General features: G+C 45.6%; 1 protein-coding gene across 5 annotated transcripts in view; it reads left to right on the top strand.

Moving 5' to 3' along the window:
* The window catches only part of LOC131184258 (zinc finger protein 469-like), a 272,266-nt gene that overhangs the window by 5,733 nt on the left and 239,238 nt on the right, over window positions 1-27,295 (top strand). The window contains exon 1 of one of the 5 annotated variants that reach the window (XM_058155366.1): window positions 14,701-16,306. The exons of the other annotated variants lie outside the window; for them this stretch is intronic. The gene's annotated coding sequence lies outside the window, so the exon portion shown is untranslated. Of the gene's footprint in view, window positions 1-14,700; window positions 16,307-27,295 lie in introns of those variants that run through there. 5 annotated transcript variants of the gene reach the window in all.

Raw genomic sequence — 27,295 nt, 5'->3', positions numbered from 1 at the left:
TCTCTCTCTCTCTCACTCACTCTCTCTCTCTCCTTCCCTCCCCCTGAAGCTTGTGTACATACGGAGAAGGCAAAATGAATCCATTTCATGGGTTAGTCATGGTGGAAAGTTTCAGCAGATTGAATGGCTTTTTATCAATGGCAAGGGGTAGGGATCATATTAAAGAGCGTGCCTAATGATTATGGGGCATGCAAATGAGCCTCTGTGTCGTGTATTAACAGTTGATAAAACACTACTCACCCCCTGATGTGGATCAGGATAGGCGAGGAAGATGGGCGGTTTAGAAATAAGATGGTGCGTTTGTATGTGTGTGTAAATACAAAAGCTACCAAGAGCCATGGAAAGATACATGCTTGGTATTACAAGACAAGATAGAAAGCCCTGCACATGGATTAGAGAACAAGCGAAAGTATACGATATCACCAAGAGAGTGAAAGAATTGAAATGGAAACAGGCTGATCTCATAGCAAGAACTGATGGCCTTGGATGGATTTCACTTGATCAAAAGCATCCACGAAAGAGACCTAAAACAAGATGGATCAACCACATCTACAAGTATGGCGGACCCAACTGGCAAGCGAAAGCTCAGGACCGTATAGGCTGGAAACCTGCGGAAGGGCACCAAGCCTGAAAACTCTAGGATGCCTCGTGGGATAGTTTAGTGCAATCCTTTGGTGCTGAATTTTGGATGCACAACCTTTCCAAGTCAAACTATGCCTCACGCATTTGCTCCCACGATTCTGGCTGCTTCCGTAGATGCAAGCCACGTTTCTGGCTCTTATACAAGACGTGCTGGCAACTGGGCCACGCAACAGAGTTGCATGGTTAAATTTGTTCATCCTAGCAATTCTGCCGAAGTTGTATGTCTGTTTGTTTGTGTGACTGCCCGGATTCACTGGTCATGCCCTGTTACCTTCTCTCTGGCACCTCCATTGCTGTAATTGATTTCCTTCTACTGAACCCCTGAGCTAGTCTCTGGACGTCGCAGCCTAGAAAACTATCCTCAAGGTTGTGGTTCTCCATCCCAGCTAATCCAGCTCCAGTCACACTTGAGGAGTTTTTGATTAGATATCATTTTTATTGAGGCGCATCAAACCTCTTGGAGTGAGCTGGGTTGTGTTTCCACATCCTTCTTGGGCTGGCTCTGTTCTTTGGCTCAGAGCGCCAGGCTTATAAAAGGGTCAGTATAAACACTGCTGGGGAGGACTTAATTATATGGGCTTGTCAGGATATTTACCTTCTTCCTCTCTCTACAAAGCCAAACACTTGATCAGCTTGGACACAAAGCTGTGGTGGAGACTGAAAGCAGCAAAACCCTCAGCCCTTTTCTGTGCGGTTGGGTGTTGGAGGATCTGGCACTCTTTAATACATATATTTTTAATGCCTTGCTTTCCAGGAATAAGCAAATATGTGCCAATGTCTGTGCTCCCCCCATAAATATTGGCCATGAGTTGCACAGATGGGAAAGGCTAAGCCATGGTTCATTTATCCAAGTTTTGTTGAACTAGCCCTAGTAGCCACCTGCCTAATGTTCGAGTTTACCCTAGGTAAACATAGATGGTTTGATGAGTGACTTCGGTGACTTTTTATTTTTTTTATTTACATTTATATCCCGCCCTTCTCCGAAGACTCAGGGCGGCTTACAGTGTGTAAGGCAATAGTCTCGTTCTATTTGTATATTTACAAAGTCAACTTATTGACTTTGACTGAGCTATTTTTTGCACGTTATCCATTTCAACAACCCAGTTTGGAAATGCTGCCTTTGGTTTTGCTAGTAATGCACCTACCATGGATTGTCTGGAAATCGACCGTGTCTTTTAGAAAAGTATGTGCCAGCCACGACTGGTGTATGCCCTTAGAGCCCAAGACCAATCTGTACTTGACTGAGGGCCTAGGTCCCACCCAGCATGAAAAAAGTTGAGTTGGAGAACCTGAATCTAGAGGGGTTCCTGGCTTCGTTCCAAGGCCAGGCTGGGCATTCTGGGAGTGGAAGGCCACTTTTTTGAGAAGGTTGAGACACGTTGGTCTAACGGATGGAAGCCAAGCCCAGTTGATTCCCAGGATAGCAAAGATAACTAGATCTCCATCACTGATTTCAAGGATGGCTCAGGATACCTTGGCTGTTGTTTAGAATCCTTGCAGTGATCCTGACTGTTCCTGAATCGTCTCTGAACTCTGAGCCTGCATTAATGGGTGGCTTGACTTCCCCCGGGTTCCGCAACAGCAGGTGGCCATGTGTTTGGTACCCGGCTATTTCCTTTCCCTCACAAGTTCCCAGCTCAGCAGCTTCCCTGGCCGCAGGGATTACAGCTTCTGACTTTTATCTCCCTGTCTCTGTTGAAATCCCCATTAGAAATACGTCTGTTCTCCTTTGTCAAGGATTGTTAACGCATCTCTCTTCCTGGTGATCTCTCTGATTTCACTCTGTTACTGGGTGTTCTCTCTTCCCATGGTGGTAAACAGTAGCTACCCTTAATTCAGCTCTGAGCCTGATCTGGCTTGTAAAATAGATGAGGCTCTTTGCCAAGGGTGCAAGGCTTTAAGTTCAATGCAGCCCTCTTAAAAGGAGAGGAAAAAATCCCCTTGCAAAGGAACATCATGCAATCTCGCTCTTCTCTCCTTTAAGACGAGAAACTCGAGTTGAAGATCGCTCAGCTGCAGGGTCCCACAAGCAGAAGACTTTGACGTCGTTCCTTTCTTTACCCCATTGAGAAATATGGCAGGCATGGGTATAAATGTTTTGTCTCCGTTCCCTGACGTTCGTCAAGCTGCTTTAGACCTTGGCACAAGGACGGGGCCCAGGGTGGGGTCTTCAAAGGGAAAGGGGAAGGTTTGAACCCTTTTGCAGCGTCGAAAATACAGAGCAGATGAAATTGATTCTTCTCGCTTGGCTGGCGATTCATTTTCTTGTGCAACTTTATTGGAATCTGCTGGTTCCCCCTCTCCACGCGCTGCTTCCCCCATAGCGGCCGCGTCCAAATATTCACTCATGTAACCGAACCAAGCCCATCTTCTCCTCTCTTGACATCCCCAGTTGATGGAAGGCAGAAGAAATATTTGGAGATCTCCCTTCCCAAAGGACCTTGCGATATTAATCCCCCAGCAGCTTTCGCCATGATGCAATTGGCACCTTGTCAAGGTTTCCTTATACAAGAGAGTTGAACTCCGTTGTTGGACAGGCGAAGAGTTCAAGGCTGAGACAGCAGTTGGAGAGCCAAGCGTGGACAGATGCAGGCAGTACCTAAAGTCTACAAATCAAAGGCAGACAGAGATCAATTCTGCTCATCCCAATCTGTCCTCCTCGTTCCGGTATGGGGAAGAAAGACATTTTTATGGATGTATTATTGATTAGCCAGAGGGTCTGCCTTGGAAATGTTTTCATTGTCGAAGTCAAATGTTGGCGGCTTATGGTTAACAACCCTTTGGGCTTTTTTAAAAAAAGGAAAGCTTAGGTAAATTTCCCTTTCCATCTTTTTGTTATTCTGCTCAGTTGGCGTGATTTAGGATGAAATGTTTCTTTTGAAGTTGAACCTGGTACTAATGAGACTCCAGACTTTGGATTCCCTTCCCAGTGCAGTTCAAAAGTTGATAGAAGTGCTACGTTCAGATCTCCATCTGATTTTGCAGCAGGCAGCCAAGGGACCTTAAGCCTGGAATTCTCTGAAATATCTACTGGAAATGCGTCTTCTAGCACCGATGATTTTCCTTGCTTGAGCCAGGAAAGGCCTGCAAGTAAACCACCAAAGAGAGCACAAGGACCACACAGATCAATCCCGAGCTACAAATATTCTCTTTTCTTGATTATCATAAAAGATTCCAATACCTAGGCATGAGTTTAAGGTTTAATGGCACCGGTCTGTTATACTGCTGACAAAATGTTGTTAGCAGTGGTGAAATCCAATTTTTTTTTACTACCGGTTCTGTGGGCGTGGCTTGGTGGGTGTGGTATGGCTTGGTGGGCGTGGCAGGGGAAGGATACTGCAAAATCCCCATTCCCACCCCACTCTGGGGCCAGCCAGAGGTGGTATTTGCTGGTTCTCTGAACTACTGAAAATTTCTGCTACCAGTTCTCTAGAACTTGCTGGATTTCACCCCTGGTTGTTAGGACTTTTTCCCTGTTGTGGAATGACATCTGTCTGTCTGAACCACAGGATCCAACCAAAGTCATGAATACCAGAAGGGAATCTGCTGGGAGGCAACCACATATTTTTTTCCCAAAGAAACCGGTCCTTGGGGAGCAAATTTTGACCCTAATAGCTTCATTCCCAACAATATGTCTAAAAATAAAATAAGTAGTCAAGAAAAATGGAAAATGTTGTGTCTTCCTTTCCAGAACCAGGAGAAAGGACCTAACGTTTATTAAAAGTTGTTGCTGATACGATCGAGTAGAAAATTTGTTCTCTGGCCAATAAGTTGAAGGCGATGCTTCTGTGAAATTACAAGACTCCTTATAAACCTTTTTCTCCAATGAAGAATTATATTTGTGCTACTCTTAAGCCTGAAATGCAGATGAAAAGCAAAGCTGGCACAGCTCGGAACTTCCAGCGAAAAATAGTTTCCCATTTTAATTTTTGCTTATCAACTGAGTCTGGTCAAGATGGAGCCTATTCTTTATTCTCCTACATTGGGACACTTCCCACCTTTTGAAAGGTTGAACTCCATGATCTCTTCCATCAGAGGACGCTGAGGGCAACCAATATGCCTCCCCCAATCTCCCCTCTAACTGGCAATGCTATTTCTCCATTGTAAGCACGAAGGTCTATTTTTTAATATATATTTTTTGCCGTACTGTACGCATGGAAATAAATCTCTCTGCTTCTCTTGATGGACTGCTGAAATTGGAATGCATGCCCTCTGAGGATGAACTTCAACTGACAGTGACAGATCGACTTAATTTGTTGTGTATTTCATTTGCAGCCTCTTAAGTGACCAAAGGATCATTTCCATTTCATCTTCAAGAGGCAGGCTCCAAAACTCGTGGAAGGGAAGCAGACAAGTCAAGGGCTGTCAGATAGATGGGAATCTGATTTTTCTCTACTGAATAATGCTTGGGAATCTGCTACCCAACAGAATTAACGACGATTCTGATTGGCTGTTACCAGAATAGCCAACCAAATATTGATGAAACTTTAGGAGGACTTGATTGCTCCCTGAAGAAATCTTAGAAGTTGACAGCAGCAGAAGTAGGTGGATGTGAAAGGTTTTTGGCTCAGGCTGACCAGTCAGCCTGTTTCAAACCTTTCTCCGCCGTGCTTAGACATTTTGGAAGATCAGGTAGCATCCACGCTGTTGTGTGAACACAGGAAGTCCAGAAGAAACTGCTTCAGCCCGTCAGCTGCAGACCTGCAGAACATCTGCTAGTCCCATAAATGCTCTGGAATGTTGAGCCATTGTTCTACTTTCCTTACAGATGTCAGATGAGCCATTGTCCATGTGTCTTAAAATATTCATAACAGCACTTCTTAGAAATACCTCATTGGTCTCCTGCTGAGAAGCACTCTAGGCTCCAAGTCTATGAAAGATGTGCACGCTACAGTTTTGTATCCAATTTTCAGGTCTTTAAAAGTCTGTAGACAGGTCATGGTTGTCCCAAAGGTGCTTTTTCAGGAGGCAACTGGACTTTCTGGTTTTTTCTTTGAAGACGTTTCACTTCTCATCCAAGGAGCTTCTTCAGCTCTGACTGGATGGTGGGGAATGGAAGGATTTATATTCCTTGCAGACAGCTGGTCATTTGCATCCTTTTAGAGGGTTGTTGAGGTCACTTGGAAGTTTACCTGTGTCTTCAGAGTCACCTGAGTGGTGCAAATGGCTCCTGTCATCTGCAATTTTTCCTCTGGAAATCCATTCCTTACTCCCACACCATTCCAAGGGTGTTCATCCCGAATTCTCTAGCTAAAAGTCTGCAGAGATTCTCAGTCCTCCAGGTCATGGTTGTCCCAAAGGTGGTTTTTCAGGAGGTGACATGACTTTCTTGGTTGTTTTTTTCTTCTTTGAAGACGTTTCGCTTCTTATTCAAGAAGCTTCTTCAGCTCTGAAGGTCTCTATTTAATTCTATTTAGAACCAAGCTTGCTCTTCATCAACATGTGGATTTTTTTCAAAGATGGTCATCAAGTTCAAAGCTGAGGTAAACCCAGCTTCTGATACTTTCTTGCATAAGACTTTTTGGTCATTGGAGGCAGGTGGTTCTTCATCCTTGCAACGCTGGCTCCCCCTTCCCCCTTCCCTCTGGCTTTGAAACTGTCCTTGATCGTCCCCCTCTGTTGGACCTTCCTTTCTATATTTGCTCTCCAGACCTGTCCGAAGCCAGATTCACCTAACAACCGTGTTACTAACTTAACCACCGCGGCCAACAACATGGGGTAAAATTCACTGAACAACTGCCTCACTCAGTCTCAGAAATTTTAGGCTCAATGGTGGTCGTAAGTCAAGGATATACCTGTATTCTGTGTTGCCCCTCCAAACTCAACTCACCGAGCGAGCTTGGAGAGAGACATGCTGAGCACTTGTACTTTTCAAAGCCCCCTCCTCTGAAATGAGGTGAATATTAAAAACAGGTTTCGGCTTGCTTGTAAGATCATTTCCTATGTTTGTTTTAACGGGAGTGGGGGCGACTGCTAATGGTCTATGGCAGGGGTGTCCAAACTTGGTCCCTTTAAGACTTTTGGACTTCAACTCCCAGAGTCCCTCAGCCAGCAAAGCTGGCTGAGGAACTCTGGGAGTTGAAGTCCAAAAGTCTTAAAGGGACCAAGTTTGGACACCCCTGGTCTATGGCATAACAGTTTATAATACTTATTGCAGTGTTTTGACAGTTTGAATGGCACACTCTCTCCCCTTGGACCATAGAAACGTGATAGAAAAGCTTGAGGCCGTGCCTAGCGCAGGAAGCAAGGGTCTCCTTTCGTAAGGCTTCTTGCCAAGATCCCAATGACCACCCACATCTCAGGGAACCCCTTGAGATCTAGGAAGCAACCCTTTCGGTCTTCTGCATGTGGAACGTGGATGTGTTGAGAGGCGATTGAGACACGGATGGATTAATAACCCTTTTCTGGATCTTGGGCTTTCCGAAATTGTAGGTCTAGGATTGTGTTGTGACCCAGGGGCAAGTAGGTAGTAGGAAACTCAGTCAGTGTAAAAACAAACAAACTTTATTTGAACAGCTGAGAATTACTTCATTCTCGGCATAGTTCAACTAAATTAAAGCAGATTCCTCCCAACACAATTCCTCAATCCTATCAGCAATCTTGGTCCAATTAGGCAAACTGCCAAAGGCCTTTCTTGGCAAAAGTTCAGAAGACACCGATAGGAAATAAATGCAACAAAACAAAGCTATCAATGTTGTTTTCCAGCAAAGAGTCCAAACGCCATTGCTGGCCTCTTTTAAGCCTTATGGGAGGGGCCAATCATCTCTTGGCCCTACTCCCGAGTCGTCCTCTTTGCTTGAGCTGCTCTTGCCTTCTGGCAGCTCTTCTCATGAGTGCATTAGGAACAGGCTCCTCTTGTTCCTCTGCCTCTCTATTGTCAGTCTCTGGAGGCTCTGGAGTCTGCACCGGACTCCCCAATGGCCCTGGCCCCACCTCAGCCTCTGACGCAGAGCCCTCATCCGGGCCTTCCCCAGCCTCCAGGACTGGCCCATGCTCTTTCTCAGCCTCATCGCTGTCTGAGTCCATTGCCAGTTCTGCAGGCTGCTGGCGGACCACAACAGATTGTGTTCCTTTGGACCATCTCAGAAAAACTGTGTTTTCCCAAAAATAAGACCGTCTTATACTTTTTTGAACTCTGAAATAAGCAGTTGGCCTTATTGCCATGTGCTCAAAAGCCCTATTGGGCTTATTATCAGGGGATGTCTTATTTTGGGGAAAACGGGGTACATTGTAGCGTTCGGGTGTCAAGGCTGGACTGTTGAGATTGACCCCCTGGCCGAATTTCCTAGGCAGAATGGAGGGGAGAGGTCAAGGAAAGGCAGGCTGCAGTGTGCAGCAGAAATCCGGCTCTTTGGGACTCATGCTTTGTGTCCATCAGTTAAATATTTATCAGCTTAATTCATATTTTATTGGGGCAGTTGCAGCCGGGACAGGTCCTCTGGTGAGTAGGGGGAGCGATCCAAGATAAGATACCCCTCGCAAAAGAGCAGGAGATGATTAATGAAAACGCCTCGGTGAGTGAGGCATCGCAGGGAATGTCAACTATATTTATATTGGGTTTTAAATATTGTTCTTATTCCAACTAGTGTTTTGCTATCTTGTAGTCCTCAAGGACAGATGGAAAAGATGAGGCGGAGAGTGCCAAAATTGGAAATCTTTTCCAACTTAATTTTATCCTCTGATCGGAAATATTCTTTGGGGGGGGGTGGAGGGGGGGAAGGCGGAGGGGGTGTTTTTGTGTCTCTGTTTCTCACGTTTTTTTAAAAAAACTGCAAGACGTGTTTCGTTTCCTAAGTGATTTTTTTGTTGTCCTCAATAAGATGGAAAGTTTTGGACAAGAAACTTTGAAAAATCCGGGAATGAGCAAAATCGCTTTCTTGCAGGCTAATCCGTAAAAGTACCTTTTTCAAAAGCTGGCGTGTTCCAACTCTGTGAGACTTGAATTCCCATGGTCCCCAAGCTCAGCCTGGCTTGTAGGATTTGCTCTGCGTAGTTGGTGCGTCTCTTGTGAGCATTTCACAAATCACTTTCTTTCCAAACAAACTCTTCATTTGGCCTTGTCGTTTGCGTCAGCTGTGAAGCTGGGACCTATCCCACTTCCTGCTTCTGGGTCTCTGCATGAAAGGGAGATACTGGGGGAAACTGGTTGAATGGTGGGACCAATTGTGGCAGGATAAGTCCGCCTTCTCCCATTTGGCGGGGTTTCAGGAGGTCCAACACAGTGATGTCACCAAAAGGGGAGGGCCCAATTCTTCATAGCTGAGGAAGTCCAGGTGGGATGGGAGCAAGGGGTCTCTGCAGTCCCATAGCCCCCACCCCCAAGGCCTCAAACAGCTGTTTCAAGTGGAAGTCCAGCCAGCTTCTCTTCTTTGACCACTCCCTGTGGACCTCCCTGAAGATATGAGTCCCAAAAATGTCAAGCTTTCAGCCAACATCTTCTATCTTCTTCTCCATGCATGAATTTTCCGCAGGCAAACTTTCTGGCTATTCAAGAAGAGAGGGGTTTTTTTTAAAGGAGTAACAAATAGCAATAAGTCATTTGTGTTATTTTTCAGGACATTTCTTGATTTAATCACCCTAAATTACACATCGGTGTGGTCTGTTCCCCAAAAGATACCTCTTAGTTGGGTTATACTACAGAGGAGCAAGGCCAGAACATCTCTGCCCATTAAAAGCCGTATTAATCTACAGTTTGCAACTGACAGGAACTTGGCCACAGGGCCACCTGGTCTCTTCCAGCGATGATATGAATAGAATAGAACAGAACAGAACAGAACAGAACAGAACAGAACAGAATAGAATAGAATTCTTTATTGGCCAAATGTGATTGAACACACAAGGAATTTGTCTTTGGTGCATATGCTCTCAGCATACATAAAAGAAAAGATACGTTCATCAAGAATCATACGGTACAACACTTAAAGATAGTCATGGGGAAACAGTCAATATAAATCTTAGGGATACCAGCAACAAGGTCACAGTCATACAGTCATAAGTGGGAGGAGATGGGTGATGGGAACGATGAGAAGATTAGTAGTAGTGCAGACTTAGTAAATAGTTTGACAGTGTTGAGGGAATTATTTGTTTAGCAGAGTGATGGCGTTCGGGAATTAGTGGGTCCCTCAAAGATCCCTCCCCTCCATTGGGCATCCACTCAGCCAAGGGCCCTGGCACCATCTCCTCATCTGCTCTGGGACCATCCCTGGGCCATGAGAAGGTCTGCCAAGGGTTGACAAGTGTGAAGGAGGCTGGTAGCACCTCAGGTGCCGTTCTCTTTTTATAGCAAAGATGGCCACAGACTGGGGTCAAAAATAATCAAGGTATGGTCACAATGGTGCCATCAAAGCTCCATCTTTTTTTTTTTTTTTGTGAACAACACACCTATAGTTGTGCTTAAAACTTAGTGAGCCCATTGAATTGTTCATATTTCTTTATAAATATGACCCAATACGGGAATCTGTTCTCCACACACAACCTAAAACTAAAACTGAGAACCTAATGAAACAAATGAGTCCAACGTTAGGTGAGCTTCAGCGAGTCCTCTTGCTATTTTCTGTTGCAAGCCTGTTGTTGCTCTTCTCCACCCACTTTCCAAGATCTCAACGTGTTTTTTGTATTGTAGTGACCAGAACTGACCCAAAGACTGTTGCAATTCATACTTCCTACCATTGATACCCTTCTTCCAAATGAATGGTGAGCTGGGGTATCTTGGCTGTGGAAGACCGTTCTTCTCCAGATGGTGGTTTAGGATGGGAAGCTGCAATGTGCCAGTTTACTTGCTTTTCAGATGGAAAAATTCTACTTGGGTCCCAACTTTCTTCTTATCTGCTTGGCAAGGGAAGCCCAACCGTCGCTCTTACCAGCTTGCCAATTTCTGCTTCCTTTCTCAGAGGAGAGAGAGTGCTGCCCAGCGCCAAAACACATATCAACATCCTTCGGACGTTTCTGCTGTTGAAACCGCCTCTTGTGTGCTGCGCTACAGCAGACATGTGGCTTCACAAGAATGTCCACTGATTTCCCGTTGGACAAATTAGCCGGACCTCTTGGCTGCAAATCTTTTTGGGATTTGCCAAAGGTTTAGTTTCGTAGACATGTCATGGCCTGGCTGTGCCATTAAACTCTTGGCTGGGGACTTGCACTAAAAATGATAGAGGAGTTGTACATTCTGGAACTGTTTATCACTGCAGGATGGATTTTCATAATGTGTACAAGCAGCTGGAACTGCAAGGAACTGCAATTTCCTGGTGTGAGCATATTTGAGGGGAACCAAAGGAAGCAGGAGAGAGAGAGACTGCTTCATCCTTCCACCTAAGCAAAAACAGGCAAGGGGTGTTAATAAATAATCCTCACATTAGTCTTTTCTTGAGCCATTGCGTCACTAGTAATGTGTCAGAGGCCCATAAATACACAGGCAGATATTCTTGCCTTCCAAAATTATATTAGACACAAATTGGGACCCTTGGCTCAAAATCTGGTCTTGGGAAGAATCGCTGACCAAATGCCTTACATGAATAGAAATGGACAATTCTTGTTTCGTGGGCTCAAAATAATTCAGGAAAATCTAGATCTGAAAGACACAGAGACATTGGCATCGTTCTGCATCTCTGTGCTTTTCAGATCAAGGCTTTTCCTGAATTATTTTGAGCCCACGAAACAAGAATTATCCATTTTAGATGACAACAGTTTTTCTTATAAGGAAGTTGCAGGTCTTCATTTTGTCTCCTGCTTGACCCCGATTTGTGCATCAATTTATACTCAGTTGCCATCTAAACAGACTTTCTGGTTTCCGTGGGGTCCTTAAAAGAAAACCTACACAGTTTCTGAATTGTGTCTGTCAGATGCAAGCCTTTCTTACTGCCTGCTGAGATTCCTCTTTTGTCGCTAGTTTCCGTCACTGCTTGCCTTCTTCTTTTAGTATTTTGGAGGTGCACAACTGTTTCCAGTTGGGGTTGCACTGGGTCTTTGGCTGATATCTTGGCGGTTGTCCACTCACAAGTAATGGGTGGGGCCAAGACTAAACTAAATTTCATTTCTATTTCCGCTTAATTAAAATTTAATGTAAGCCATATGATTATTTCTCAGCCATACGCTTGGGAGTTCGGTAGTACTTTGGATTTAATGCCGAAAATAACTTTGGCATGCTCTTGGGAAGCCAAAGGTTAGACGTTTAAATGTTTGGTCCTATCATTAATAATCCACCTAAACAGGGGTCTCCAAATGCTAAGGCTTGTGGACTTCAACTCCCAGAATTCCCCAGCCAGCCGTGCTTGAAGTTGAATTTGAAGTCCTTAAGGCACCACTGTTGGACACCCTTGACCTAAACTTTCGTTCCAATTATTATTTTTTTCATCTTCAGAAAGAAGTCAGGCTACTTATTGGAATAATAAAAGCCAACAATCTAACGGAAATTAAACTTTTCCAGCCCTGATGCTTATTTACCTGCCTGGGATTCTCTTCCTACCTTCCAGGGTTCTTAAGAAGGAGAAACGAACCAAAAGAAGGGACACAACTCGGAATTCTTTGTGTGTGTGTGTGTGTGTGTAGAGAACACGAACCACCGTTGAGCTGAGAATTGTTCCAAGCAGTTAGAAAAGTGAAAATTGGCAACCTGAAAATAGGAATAAATTTCCTATCTGGTGACAGCTCTCTGCTCAAAGTTAATTTTTATGGCCCTTGATTTACAGCAAAATGAAATTGGGCTTCTGCCTCAGAAAATAGAGCATTTGCTGTGTGGATCCTGGCATTAGCCCTGTTCAGTTCCCACATTTTCCTTCTTCCAAGAGGCTTCCGGCAGCCGTGTCCTTCGCAGCCCTTAACCAACCAGGGCGAGGGAGCAGAGTCTCTCGGCTGGGCTCTCTTGCTTTTCTACATCCTCCATAATGCAATTTATATAGGGAGCCCTCAACTTATGACCGTTGTTTAGTGGCTGTTCGAAGTTATGAAAAACACTGAAAAAAGTGACTCGTGACCGTTTTTCACACGTTAAGACTGTTGCAACAGCCCCACGGTCATGGGATCAGAATCCAGCCGCTTGGCGACTTGACTCATATTTGTGACGTGTGTCCCAGGGTCATGCGATCCCCTTTGGTGACCTTCCAACTGGCAGAATCAAAAGGGAAGCCAGATTCACTTAACAACCACGTGACTAACAACTGCAGGGATTTGTTTAACGACGGTGGCAAGAAAGCTTGTAAAATGAGGCGAAGCTCACTTAACAACTGTCTCGCTTAGCAACCCAAATTCAGGGCCCTGTACTGTGCTGGTAAGTCAAGGACTACCAGGATACTCTGAAACCCTGGCCAAATAAATCACATTTGGTGCATTAAAATGTGTCCGTGTGGCTCTGAAGAAGCACATCACTGCGTATTATTTGGGTTGCAATTCATCCTTATTCATTTTGGGGAGTCCTGAACTTTCACTGCCGATTTGTGGCCAGGGAAGATGGCTCCGAAGGGGGGTGGGAATGAAGAACAGAGCGATGAGTGCTCCCCAAGGTTTCTCAAGCATGATCTCACCCTTGGTTTTTAGCAGCAACTCCATCTGGTAGGTGTGGCAGAATTTCTCTTCTGGTCTGTCTCTTCATTTGAGGCAAGCTTTGGAAGGAGGTATCTGAGGATACCTGTTCTGGAGGTATCCGAGGGCCAGAAAATAGATAAGGGTGGATGATGAATGTTTAGGAAAGCTCATAATTGGATGATTCAGCCTTCAGCAGCGAGACTTTGATACTTGCCCAAGCCTCTCCACCAGGGATCTCCGACCTTGGCAACTTCCAAGACTTTTGGACTTCAACTCCCAGAATTCCCCAGCCAGCAAGGATCTCCGACCTTGGCAACTTCAAGAATTGCGGACTTCAACTCCCAGAATTAACTCCCAGAAGCTGGCTGGGGAATTCTGGGAGTTGAAGTCCACAAGTCTTAAAAGTTGCCAAGGTTGGAGACTCCTGATCTAGAGGAATTGTAGTTTGTTTTGTTTTCAAGCAGGCTCTGCCAAACATCAACACAGTTTGGAAGCTGAAGCCTTGGGAATATTTTCAGAACATTTTCCCAGCTTCTAAAGAGAGCCCATTTTGAAAGTTCTTCTCTCTCATTCTGCTCTTCGTCTCTTCCTGGCTCCTTTGAGATCAACGTCCTCTGCGGGGGGATTATATGGTTAATGCAATAATGTCAAGGCATGTGGTAGCCAGTCAGGCTTAGCTAAGTCTTGGAGCCAAAGGCAACCAGGAACAAAAAACTACTTAAACTGGAGGTTATTCCATCCAGGCAGAGCTCCAGTTGTCTTCCCTTCTCTGGTTTTGGCCAGCATTTTGCATCCTTCGGGGTGTCATGTCTGAAAGATTATTCCATGGGGAAAAAAAGTTCCTCTTCTGGCACAGCTCATCTGATTAGCGGTTTATTTATCTGGAGGAATGCAAGGAAGGAATTGGAAAAACCCTTGATAAGAAAACACGTTGCTGTTTATTGATGCAGTTATTTAGTTCTTGGAAACCACAGATGTCCCTGCAAAAAAAGTTTTAAAAAAATAAAGCATTGGGCCAGGAGAGTTTGGGCAGTTGAGATGATGGTCTCCATTCAAGACAAGCCAGGGAATTGCCTTCCTGGGAATGGAAACCGGGAAAGAAATGCAAAGTGATAACTAATTTCAGCTACCTTTTGAACACGTCTGCAGATGGAATTACTTTAGCTCTGTGAGCCAGTGGAAAAATGTAAAATTTGTTACTACCGGTTCTGTGGGCGTGGCTTGGTGGAGGGGTAATGTCACTGGGTGGCAGTTTTTTTTACTTTTAAAAGCATTTTTTCTACGACCTCTTCAGCTGAAGAGGTTGTAAAAAAATGCTTATAAAAGGCTCTGACAATCCCAGCTGAGTTGCCTGACCGTCAGAGGCTTTTTTTTTCTTTTAAAAGCATTTTTTTTGCCTATAAAAGAAAAAAAAAGTCTCTGATGATCAGGCAACTCAGCTGGGATCGCCAGAGGAGCCTTTTAAAAGCATTTTTTCTACAACCTCTTCGGCTGAAGAAAAAATGCTTTTAAAAGTAAAAAAAAAAAAACCTCTGATGATCGTGCAGCTCAGCCGGGCATGTGGGGGAGACAGGGATTTTTGCTACCGGTTCTCCAAACCCCCCGCCACCATCGCTACCGGATTGGGCGATCTGGTCTGAACCGGGAGCATTTCACCCCTGCTGTAAGCCCTGTGGAGGAATCTAAACAGCTCTTGAAAAAAAAATGAGCAAAAGCCTCCCAGATGTTACCTAGTGGGGAGAGAATGAAACATCTGCAAGCAGTTTTGGCCTCCTTCGTCCACTATGTGCCACTCCATAAAGCGTCCGTAAGGAGCTCCAGTTGAAAATGCTTTCCTCAAAGTCTGGGCTACTTCTCAAAGTCTTCCTTGCCCGCAACGGTCCGGTGGGGTCTCCAGAGGGTGGGTTTGGCTTTCCAGGGGCAGAGAAAGACCTTGGAAGATGTATAGTTGCCCTAGCTCAGACGTCTCCCCTCCTGCAGGTAATCTAGCCAACCCCAGCAGGAAGATCAAGACTAGAAGATCAGCTCCCCAGGAAAGCTAAAACCGCTCTGGTTGAGATTGGCTATCAGAACCTCACAAGTCAGATTGTGTTGAATCTCTTCTCCCTTCTTATATTTTAGTGAATTGGGGTGGGGGGTTGTCTGCCTGACCCAGTTGTTATCTCATAGTTCTAGACTTAAGAAATGTTTTTTTATGTAAGCAACCATTTCTGTTTATTTTCCATCTCTCTACACATCCTCGCTGAGATCCATTTCTGGGACCTTTTTTCCCCCTCCCACTGGGGAAAAGGACCAAAACGCACGGAATTGTCGGGAACACTTAAGTATGAGGGACGATGTTCAAGCCACATAGGAGAAGGCCATGGCCCCTGAAATTTTCTCCTTGGGGAACCTCTTGGTGCTCCTTTCCTTTTGCAGCTCTTCCTTGTCCTTCCACCCCAAGCGCGCTGAAGAGGAGAGCAGGCGTGCTCATGCGCCACGAGGGGACCTGATTTCTGCAGATGGCCGCCACACCTTCTCGGCCCACGGAGCCCCAACCTGTTTCCTAACTCTTAATTCCAGGATGGCCCAGCTGGGCCTCATCCTCAAGTGCTTGCAAGCGGAAGGGAACGGACAGAAGGCTGGGCTGAGTTTTCCCATCGTATCTCCTTCTTTTTGGACTGCTTATGGCTTTCAGTATTATTTACAGCTCTGTTTGCGTGGAGAGGCCCAGTTCTGGCTTCAGATGAGAGCCAAAGTTTACAACTATCTTGGGCGAAGGCACCTCTCTGGAGAGAGCAGCAGCAGCCCGCGGATGGCTTCTTTGTCACCAACAATGTCCTTGGCTGCGCCTGAGATGATGCGGAGGCCCCATCTTGGCCCGCAGGAGAGGCGAAGATTCCTTTACAAGAAACACTTCTTGTCTGGTTCGTTGCTAGGGAGGGGGGTTGGGGTTGGGGGGTGCTCCAGCAACCCTGCTCAGCCAGAGCGAGCGCAGATATTAATGGGTATTGCAAAGTTGTAGACAACAGGTATTTGTGCCTTCCAGGCAGAAAAGATAATTGGAGCTGCAGAATTGGAACCTTCATCAGTTAAATCGATTGATCAGAGAATGTTTTCCTGGCAAGCGCCAAGAACGCTTTGCGTTTACCCTTCGGGAGACCGACGGGTAAATTTCTGCTTTTTAAATAATTGCACAAGGAACATCCAAGATCTGACTGCCTTCCTCTAAAGGTTGGGGCTGGCCTTGAAAGAGACTTTCTGCATTTATGCAGCTGTTTGCTGAAGTAAGGAATAGCTGGCAGTAAAAGTCCCTGTATCCTACCCAGAAGGGGTTGCATTCTTCAAATAGGAAAAGGAGATGGAGTAAGGAGGCATGACCTTCTAACTGGGCAATTTAAGCTGGATGTACTGGAAGCCCGTTTCTGAGTTGTGCAGAAGTCGTCTTTCTGGTTTAAAGCAAAGCTCATTTCCAAATTTCAAGAGAAGAAGACAACATGGAGCCAGATAAGCCTGTCCACTGAAGAGCCCTTTTTGCACTTCAGTGGGAGGGAGCACCCACCCCTGCAACCTGGGAAGAAGTGGGGGGGGCAGGAGCCCGGGGGGAACCCTAAACCTCTTCTCTTCCAGCTGTCTGGTGTGAGCAGTCATAGCTGAAGGAAGGCTGGTCTGCTCAGGTCATCTGAGGAAGCTTCTTTGCAAACCCTGTTTCATTTTTAGAGTAGATGCTATAAGACCCCAAATCCTGAGATTGAATTTGGATCTGGGAAGCCTCCTTGGGCGTTCAGCCACATGTGGTGTGGAAACGGCATCTCAGCAGTCCACTAATATTGTCCTGCGACTTCCATCCTCGGTTGGAGGTTGTGGCGAGCCATCTGTTCTTTCATTTGGTGCTTGGAAGAAGGAGACAAATAGGAAAACTGTAATTAGGGGAGGGCCCTTTCTCTCCCCCTCCCCCCTCCCCCCTACCTCAACTATTAAATGTAAACAGATGTCTGAGACGTCCTTATGATCTATACAAATGGTAGAATAACAGCTCTGTGGTAATGACTCTCAAGCGGTGGCTGGGGAGATATGAATCTTCCGGTGGAGGCCGAACGTGGCAGACAGCACCGTCCTCCTGTGCTTGGACGAGAACGCGGCATTCGCAGGCCACGTAAGGACAGGGGAGTTTTTAATGGCAGCTCCTGACACACCACCGTGGGCTTGGTGAAAACTGAGTTGAGACTCATCTTCTTGGAACAGTTTTGGGTTGCAGCTACACGTTCAACCCAAGGTGCTCACCAGGATCTCTAGAAAAGGCCCTGGTAGCCTCAGCCCACTTTCGCCCCCACCCCCGTGGGTGATATTTACAGAACAGAACAGAACAGAACAGAACAGAATAGAATAGAATAGAATTTTTTATTGGCCAAGTGTGATTGGACACACAAGGAATTTGTCTTTGGTGCAGATGCTCTCAGTGTACATAAAAGAAAAGATACCTTCATCAAGAATCATAAGGTACAACACTTAAGGATAGTCATAGGGTATAGGGTAAGCAATCAGGAACCAGTATCAGTAAGGATAGAAGCAACAAAGTTGGGGCAGTGACTGTAATTCCAGGATGGTCCAAGGTCTTTAAAGTTAGCGGCCAAGGATAGCTCAGATCTCCGTGAACATTTTATTTATTTATTTTATTTAGTTTGTCAAGCATGTATAAGATAACAGATATAAGTATAAACATGATTATGAATACAGGAAATGGATACGAATAAATTCACAACCCTCAAACCTTGCAAATGTGTAAACTGATCAATTCTACAAGTCTGAAGTTATCTAAAAGTGGTGTTTTTGGAACAATTATGATTCTTGGTCGCACCATCAGCCAGATGTTCAGACTGGCCCTGGCATTATTATCCTCCTATCAAGGCCTTCCCAAGAACCTGGGATAGGCAGTTACTATTGTTATTATTTGATGTTTTAGAATTGGACTGCCAGGGAGGAATAGAAGGCTGTAGTTTGCAGAAAAGGGAAGGAAGGTTCTTTTTTTATTTGTAAAAATGTTTTGGATGCTTTTCCTTTTGGCTCAGCTACCGAATGTCACCTGAGGATGAGGACAGCACAGAACCACACCTGTTTCTCTTGCCGCGTTGCATTCATCTCCTTGGGTCAGGCTTTGGACTCCCATTCAATCCAGCAGTGATCCCTCTGGCTCAGATTCCAGAGTGCCCTGATATCCGGGAATATGTAAAGCTAAAACCATTGCAACAGAGCTGAACTGGTGCTGAGCTAGTTAGAACATCTGCTGGAAACCACAGTCATGAGTGTTTAGCGATAACATTCTTTGGCTTTGCAGATGGAAAGGCTGCTGGGAAGACTGGTTATCCGGAGGAGAAGTAATCACGGGAGGCACAAGGATGCGAGATTGGCCACCTGCTTGGCACAGGGGAATCTTCTAATGGACCAACAGAGGCATCTTCCCATTGAGCTAAAGTGCACTGCCCTCTAGTGGAGATACTAGGAATGAGCTCTTAAATCCACTTGCCTGGTGCCTTCTAGAGGTATCCGACTACAACTCCCATCGTCCTACTTAGCTCAGCCAAAGGGTAAGCCTCATACATTTACCAAGGACTCTAGGCTGGCATTAGAGAGTTCTTTCTCCAGGGATCAGGTTGAACCAAGCAAAAAGAAGGCATGTGAATAAGCCATTCATAGAGACGATTTTTCAAATCTTGGCACGCATGGCCAGTTTCTTTGGTAGTCCTGACTATGAGCAGCACTTGGAGTGGGAGCATTTTGGGTTTAAAGCTAGACAAAGGTAGAAACTTTTTTTCCAAACGCCAGCAGAGGAATTCTGCTTTATGATGAGGAATGAACTTTCAGAAGACTTGAACTTTTCAGGACCCCTGGAAATGCAGAATTCTGCATTATTATTTTGATTATTATTATTTTGCTGGAGTGTGCATGGGAGGGTAAGATCCTGGTAGATTTTGGCTGGTTTGGATGTGAACATTCCCTTCGTTTTACGGGGTTTGAGCCAGAAGGACTTGGGGGCCACCACATCCCGGCTCTCTGTGTTATGATACCTCAGCATAATGTACAGATTGCTCCTTTGTAAAGTTGGCTAGGCAGCCCGCCGGGTGGGCTCTGTTTGTGCAATCGGAACAGAAAGCAATAATTCAACAAAGAGGACTTGGAAGAGCTCTGTGAGAATCTCTTTGTTTAGACAAAAGGCAGCCAACTCTGGCTGAAAGGAAGGGAAGACGAGCCTGCTCGCTTTTGGGGAAACCTAGTACGGTTGTGCGATGGAGAAAGGCAGGTTCGCCAGGGCTTCACCTTGGCTGAAGGATGCTCGGATGCAGACGCAGGGTTAGGACATTAGGTGTTGAGTCCTTGTTTCTTTGGATAACGGATGCGGTGCCGGGGGGGGGTTCACAGGAGGTTCAGAAATGTCAAGATGGACATGCAATCCATCTGCTTTCCTCTTTTTACCTGTGTTGTACCTGTGCTGCAGATAAAAAATGAGGTTTTGATTGCTCTGGTGATGGCCACCATCCTGTTTGGGTTTTTTTAACCTCTATGGGGCTATCCAGACTGAGTAGCCTTGGGCTCATATTGGGATTGAAGTCAAGTGCCGTTCGCCTTAAGGAAGGTCTGGGGTCAAGGACTAAATTCTGGAGACTCAAAAACTTGAAATAAAATTATTGGCGTTCCTCTTTACTTTTCGAACCAACGATCCCAGTGTTTCTCCTCCATTTAAGATATTTTAGCTACGTATAATGTTGGCTTAATTTCCTTTATTCTATTCATTCTGGCTTTCTTTATGTCCCTTAAGTTTACACTTGTGTGTGATTTGTTAATATAAAATACACTTTCATTTTTAAATGCTGGCACGGGTTTACAGGACTGTTCCGTATTCATCTTCCCCCCAGTGAATTAAAGGCTGCCTTATTGTATGACTTTAAAAATAATCATGTGAAATATTAATGTAGCTACCTTAAAAATGTTTATTTCACTTCAAAAGCACAATTAGAACAATTGAAAATCATGTTCTTACTACGGATTTTCTACCACTCGTGTTAATCCGGGTTTTCTTCCTAGCCAGCACAACTCAGTGGTGCAAGCAAACCTGGTTAACAGAATAACAGAGTTGGAAGAGGCCTTGGAGGTCTTCTAGGCCAACCTCCTACTCAAGCAGGAAGCCCTATGCCATTTTAGACAAATGGTTGTCCAGCCTCCTCTTAAGAGACAGATGACCTCAGGAAACTATCAGGGATGGCCAGTGTCCCTCTCTCTCTTAGCCCATCCCACCTCATAGGGTTGTTGTTATGGGGTAAATAGAAGGCAAGAGTATTCGGAAGAGGAAGGGAAAGAAACCAGCACTAGGAAATTCACAGGGATCAAGGACACAGAAGGGAAGTTTAGGAAAATGTCTTCATAGAAGCAACCACTTGCCAGGAAAACTACAGGGAAGCATCAAGTTCCCAGATATTGAGTTCAACTTTCAGATTATAATCTTTGAAGGAATTGAGCCATCCTAGATATTTTGAGGGAGGAAGAAGTAGTTCATTATTAAAACATTTTAACAGCTGCGGCAGTAAAACACTCTATTAACAAAGAGGCGGAACTGAATTTCAGCTCGGTTCGTGAGAGGATGGTTTGATTATAAGCCTCTCTGAAGCCCCTGGACTATGACTGGGAAAGTGAGGTGCAAATTGAGGCAGGGGGCTAGGGAGTGGGGGGCTCGGTCAGGCAGAGAAGCCTTAGCCCTAGACACCACCTTCGATTTGGCAGAGTCAGGCTTAGATTCCAGGCTGCCTTCTTGTCTGATATCTGGGCAATTGGAACCGGATGAACAGATTGTTGCCTGGAGTTATCACAATGGTTCTGCCCCATGGCTCAGAGCTTTTCTTTCAAAGGTGGATTAGAGTCTCCATCCTTCCTCCTCCTCCTCCTCCTTGCAGAAGCTGTTGGCTGTCTTTAACAATGGGAGGAGGGTCCTAAGGATCATAGGACAAAGACTTGGATTCAGAGTCCAATTGGTGACCAGGACCAAAAGCTTCCAAGCTTTTGGGCTCATCATCAGAGAGCATCTCTCACTCCACTGGGAAGTTCTGCGCATTGTGTTTATATGGTTCCTGGTTGTATGTAGGTTTAAGTTGCTCATTAGGATGTTGATGGCTGAATATTAAGTCGTTAATTGTTGTTTACTTGAATTCAAGCTTTGGATGAAAGCACTCAAAGACCAACTTGGAATTTCACTCCCTGCACGGGGATGGGGGTGGGCGGGCACAGTGGTGCCAATGTAGAAACCCAGCAAGCAAAAAAAAAATGCCAGGTTCAAGCATAATCAGCATTTTCAATAATGGTGCAGAGCCCATTATTCAATCAGCAATATTTTTTTAGAAGCCTTGCATGTAGAAACAGAGCAATTTTCTTTCCTCCTGGAGAATATTCGCTTTTCGTAAGCATCTCTCTTTCTCTCTCTCTCTCTCTCTCTCTCACACACACACACACACACACACACATACCTCAAATCTGGAATGATACAGTGGGAAACCCATTTCACACATATTTTGTTTAACGGGTTGGAAAGAAGATTTGATAGGTCGACACACAACCGTCTGAATTTTCTCCGTTCCTACTTGTTATGATTGGCACCCCGTCTTCTCTTCTGTTCGTGTTGAAACGTCGCCATTTGTCAGCCCCAACATGCAGCCGAGACTTGATGGGGACAGAATTGGCAGGAGGAAACTGGCTGGGAATCGGGCACCTTTTAAGATTTATTATTTACAAGAGGAAGCTGTGCGCAGGGCGTGAAATGAAATGCTCCGAATCAGTAACTAAGAATCGCAATTTATGTGACAGGGCGCTAAATTATCGGGAGGGCTTTCTTTGGTAAGCGAAGGCAGAGCTGGTTCAGGTTTCAGCTTGTTAGGAGCAAATCTGGCTCCGGTTTTTGAACTGCCTGATGTAGAAAGAGGTGAGCCTAGCGACATCCGCTCCGGGAAGCAATGCAAACTTTCTGTAACGGGGGTTCAGCATCCGATGCAGCCAAGGATCTAGTGGGCAGGAGGAGAGAGAAGGAATGACCCTGCCTCTGTGACCACCCAAACTTTTAGAAGCAGAAAGTGACAGGTTTACGCCCCCGCTTCCCAAAAAGGACCAACTAACAGGTGGTGGGAAGACTTGTCTCTGCAAAGGTTTCTGGAGAATTAATGAAGCAGCAATGAGCTTTTGACTGAGTGATCACAGTCTGGTTTTAGTTTGGTCTGTTTCTGGCCACGGCTGGTCAGCCTGAAAGCCCATCGCTACTTCGTTGATGCCAGCGATGGAAGAAGCCCACACCAGTATATTTCTGGAGAGTTATTTGCTCACTTGTGTGGTCAAAACTGGGACAAACTAAACTATAGAGGAAAGTTTCCTGTGATGTCCCTGATGCTCTCTGAGCTTGGTCGTTGGTGTTGTGGTCAGCCAACAGCCTGCAGAGCTGGCAATGGAGTCGGACAGCGATGAGGCTGAGGAAGAACATGGGCCAGTCCTGGAGGCTGGGGAAGGCCTGGATGAGCTACACTATAGGTCTGATGAACAGTTCCAAAACAACGCCACTTTGGCATTTACTCTCTGTCACCTTAGAAAACTGGAGAGAGAGGGAGGGAGGGAGGGGGAGAGAGAGAAAGAGAGAGAGACAGAAAGAGAGAGAGAGAGAGAGAGAGAGAAAGAGAGAAACAGAGAGAGAGAGAGAGCACTATCCTACTTTTCCGAAGAACTCATCTAGAGTGCCAGTTCTTAACACTCAAGTGCATGTCATCTGAGCCCTTGAAAAGGACAGCACTGAGTTGGGAGTTGAGTTTAACAAATAGATTGTTTTTCAGAGGCTTAAGTGAAGTAATAAGTCTTTACGTAAATAAGGAGAATGTCTCCTCTGTGCCCAAATTACATGTTGAAACTTACTGGAAACGTCCTGGCTTAAAATGAAAAAAAAATATCAAAAGGGCTTCTAATTTTCAAGAAAATAATATTTGGATATCTAACCTCAAAAGCCATAGTGGAGAAAAATTCTGATTCACTTTCTTTGATTGGGATCTGGTTAGATTTAGGTCTTGAACAGATTAGGGTACCTGAATCTCAGAGCATTGCTGGAGGGTGAAGGCAGGCAGCCTGGGGACCTTGTAGGCGAGGGAATCAAGAAACGTCAAGGTGGCAGCCCTGCTTTTTAGATCTATTCCATGTACAATGGTTGGGGCCATCATTTCTTTTATTGCTACCTCCTCCCTTCCAGAGACATCTCAACCAACCAACCAACCAACCAAATCTTCATTACAGTCAGAGACCAGTACAATAGATTCCTTTACTTATATCTACTTCCTGTATCTGCACCTTCAAGCTTTCAGTAGTTCTGGGATTTTGCAAACCTGCTGACCCCCTTGATAGCTGGAACTCGCCCAGTGAACTGCCTGTCTGAAACCCTTGGGAGATGCTGCCTTCTCTCCCATTGGCAGCCTTCCTACGGGATGTTGTCAATCTTCCCTGGAGCTGCATTCCATCCCCAGCCAAAAAATGTCCTTTTGTGTATTGCATGCTGGAAGAACCGGATGGAGTGAGAGAGAGAGAGAGAGAGACCACAAGATAAGTTGGGAAAGAAAAATTTGGACTGCTTTCCGGATGATGTAAAATGCAGATAAGGGAGATTGCCCGCTAGCTCCAAGAGAGAAGATGGGATCATTGGCTTTCCGTTTTCCACAGATGCAAATTCTCCTCTGACCGAAGGAAAAGCAACAAGGGTTTCAGCTGGAAGTGTCTTGGAAAGCCTGGCCCTTTGAGTAGCCTGAGAAGGGGAACGTAGACGCGCCCCCCCCACTCTTCATCCCCAGATGTCACGGAACTGGCTTCAGCAATTGAGGGACTGCACCTTGTTTGCTCCAGGGCCTTCTGGGGCTCATGTTTTGTCCGGCTTTCATCCTTCCTGTCCCTTCCTTGCCTCTTCTCTGCCTCGTTGAGGTTGCTAGAGTCCTGTTTACACCAGACTTCAACAATTATTCAAGGTAAGTGCAAGTTTAAAGAGCCATGATTCCAGCAACATTAGGATGTTTTCTGGAACGCTGACATAGAAGCTTGTTTAAGAAGGGAACATTTGGAGATGCACTTGAAGGTGGTTTTCTGAATGAGAATCCCGGACAAGAACAAGTCCTTTGCAATGTGGGCTTCTTAGAAGAGAGCAAAAAGACTGGTATGCGCACTTGTTTAGGATTACATCCAAGAACAAATATGGCTTGAGAAAAGAGAAGGTGAAGATGATCATCACTGCAGCCTTCTCTCCGCTTGCTGTGTTTCGTGAAAATTGTTTGCAAAGCAGAGAAATAAATGGCTTTCCATCAGTTCAGGCCAGATCTGGGTCAGGATTGCTGGCAAGGACAGGAATCAGAATCAGAATAGAGCTTTTGAGGTCTTCTAATCCAACCCCTTGCTCAAGCAGGAGACACCCCCCCCCCACGTACCATTTCAGACAAGAGCTGTCTTGTCTCTTCTTAAAAACCTCCAGTATTGGAGCAGCTGGAGTCAAGCCGTTCCACTGATTAATTGTTCCCATACTGTCAGGAAATTCCTCCTTAGTTCTAGGTGGCTTCTCCCCTTGATTAGTTTCCATCCATTGTTTCTTCTTCTTGCCCTCCGGTGCTTTGGAGAATAATTTGACGCCCTTCTTTGTGGCAGCCCCTCAAATACTGGAATACTGCTATCATATCCCCCCTTGTCCTTCTTTTCTCTAGACTAGCGAAAGCCAAATCCTGCAACCGTTCTTCGTATGTTTTAGTCTCCAGGCCTTTAATCATCCTAGTTGCTCTTCTTTGCGCTTTTTCCAAAGTTTCAACATCTTTTCTGCATCTGCTACCCAAGACCAGTGGTGGGTTTCAATTTTTTTTACTACCGGTTCTGTGGGCGTGGCTTGTTGGACGTGGCTTGGTGGGTGTAGCAGGGAAAGGATACCGTAAAATCCCCATTCCCTCCCCACTCCAGGGGAAGGTTACTGCAAAATCCCCATTTCCTCCCAATCAGCTGGGACTCGGAAGCCAGAGAATAGATGGGGGCAGGGCCAGTCAGAGGTGGCATTTACCGGTTCTCTGAACTGCTGAAAATTTTCACTACTGGTTCTCCAGAACTGGTCAGTTCCTGCCGAAACCCACCTCTGCCCAAGACCCCCTATGACTGCAGATGGTCACAGTTAGATTCCCACTCAGACATTTGCGTGGCCACTGAAGCAAACAAGGTTGTGTGACTCATGCTGGCTCTCTACGTGGTGACTTTCAAAAACATTCACACAAAAAAACCTCCATGTTACTGTCTCCAAATGTGGAGCGTTTTTGTGTAGCACTTTCTCATAGAGGCATTTTTACCGCATTAGTTTTCCCTATTAGATGTTGTTGTCTAGGTTTTCCATAAATAACTCTACCCCTGTACAAATTATTATGAAAATTATGGGTGGCTAGTTAAGGAAAAGGGAACCTGATCTAGTGGAGTAAGCTGGCAGTAAAATTCAGACCAAATGTATTTATCCTTCTTCCATTCCTAAGTAAAACCTATTTGGGATTTCATTCTAGACCACCAAGACAGTTTGACCCTCAATCTGTAACATCTTCGGTTGCCTCTCTCCCTTTTGATTCCCATTTAAATTCCTATTAAACAGCAGACAACACTGTGTTTGTGAGGTCCTGTCCAAAGAAAATGTTCATTTTGTTGGCAGATCACTTGAAGTTTTCTTTCAACCAAGCAACTCAACTGTAATTTAAGTCCTGGGAGCAAAAGCAGTTTTGGTAAGGCTGATGCTTCCCTAGGAATGTAAATTGTGGGGCAGGGGGAGGCTAAGCCAAGGAAAAAGCAGGTAGCAGGTGCCCTTACCTTGCCCGTAATCCAAGAAAAGCATTCGGTGTTCCAGGTCCGATCAAATCAACCTCAACATTTGCTGGTTCGGGTCCTGCTTGGCCTCCGAATGCAGCAGATAAATAATTCCAGAAACCAAGTTGAGAAACCTCCGGCGATGCCACCAAAGACAGATAGTTCTCTGGCTTGGCCATGCCTCAGCCCCACCACCGGTGAGGCCAGCCAGCCGAATTTCCCACATGGTCTTGCATTGCAGTTTGGCAGAGGAATTGGCTCAGGGCTGCGTCAAGAGATGGCTGCCACTTGGTGTGAACAAAGGCTGAGAACTCTTTCAAAAGATTGGGGGGGGGAATACGTTGGGTTTGGTGGGGTGTGCTTGGATGGATTTAGTGATGAGGGGGCCAAGGGCGGGATCTGAACAGGCAGCCATTCATTGGAGAGCCCAAGCCAGCTTTCATCCTGCTTGGCTTTCTTTGGTTCCCTTGAACGCCCAAAGAAAATACAAGGAGGACATTCCTCTGGGGAGGTGGGGGTCCAAAGAGGGAGGCCAGGAAGTCTGAGAGGCAGTGGAAGGATGGTGGAAGAGACCAAAAAATCCCATAAAACCAACTGTCCCCTCTTTTGCGACTTCTAACAAGAAAGCCCACCTATTGCTGTGACCAGGCCCAAATAGGTATTATTAAACGCAATCAGTTCAAAAACAAACAGACTTTATTAGAACAGCTGAGAATTACACTCATTCTCAGCGTAGTCCAAACTAAATCAAAACAAATTCATCATAACACAATTCTTCAGTCTTATCACCAACCTTGGTCCAATTAGGCAAACCGCCAAAGGCTTTTCTTGGCAAAAGTTCAGAAGCAGAAGATGCCGACAAGAAATAAATGAGCAAGACAAGGAGCCATTCTGTCAACGTTGTTTTCTGACAAAGAGCCCAAACGCCGTTGCTGGTCTTTTAAGCCTTATGGGAGGGGCCAATCATCTCTTGGCCCTATTCGTCCTCTTTGCTTGAGCTGCTCTTGCCTTCTGGCAGCTCTTCTCATGTGTGCATTAGAAACAGGCTCCTCCTGTTCCTCTGCCTCACTACTGTCAGCCTCTGGAGGCGCTGGAGTCCGCGCATTGCTCCCAGATGGCCCTGGCCCCACCTCTGCCTCCGATGCAGAGCCCTCATCTGGGCCTTCCCTGGTCTCCAGGACAGGCCCATGTTCTTCCTCAGCCTCATCGCTGTCCGACTCTGTTGCCAGCTCCGCTGGCTGCTGGTGGACCACAACACCCATCTTCAAACATCTCAAATGGCCAGAGT

This window comes from Ahaetulla prasina, chromosome 12 (genome assembly GCF_028640845.1).
Source record: "Ahaetulla prasina isolate Xishuangbanna chromosome 12, ASM2864084v1, whole genome shotgun sequence".
Taxonomy (NCBI): domain Eukaryota; kingdom Metazoa; phylum Chordata; class Lepidosauria; order Squamata; family Colubridae; genus Ahaetulla; species Ahaetulla prasina.
Note: the sequence above shows the minus strand (reverse complement) of the source record. Positions and strands in the feature narration are given on the sequence as shown.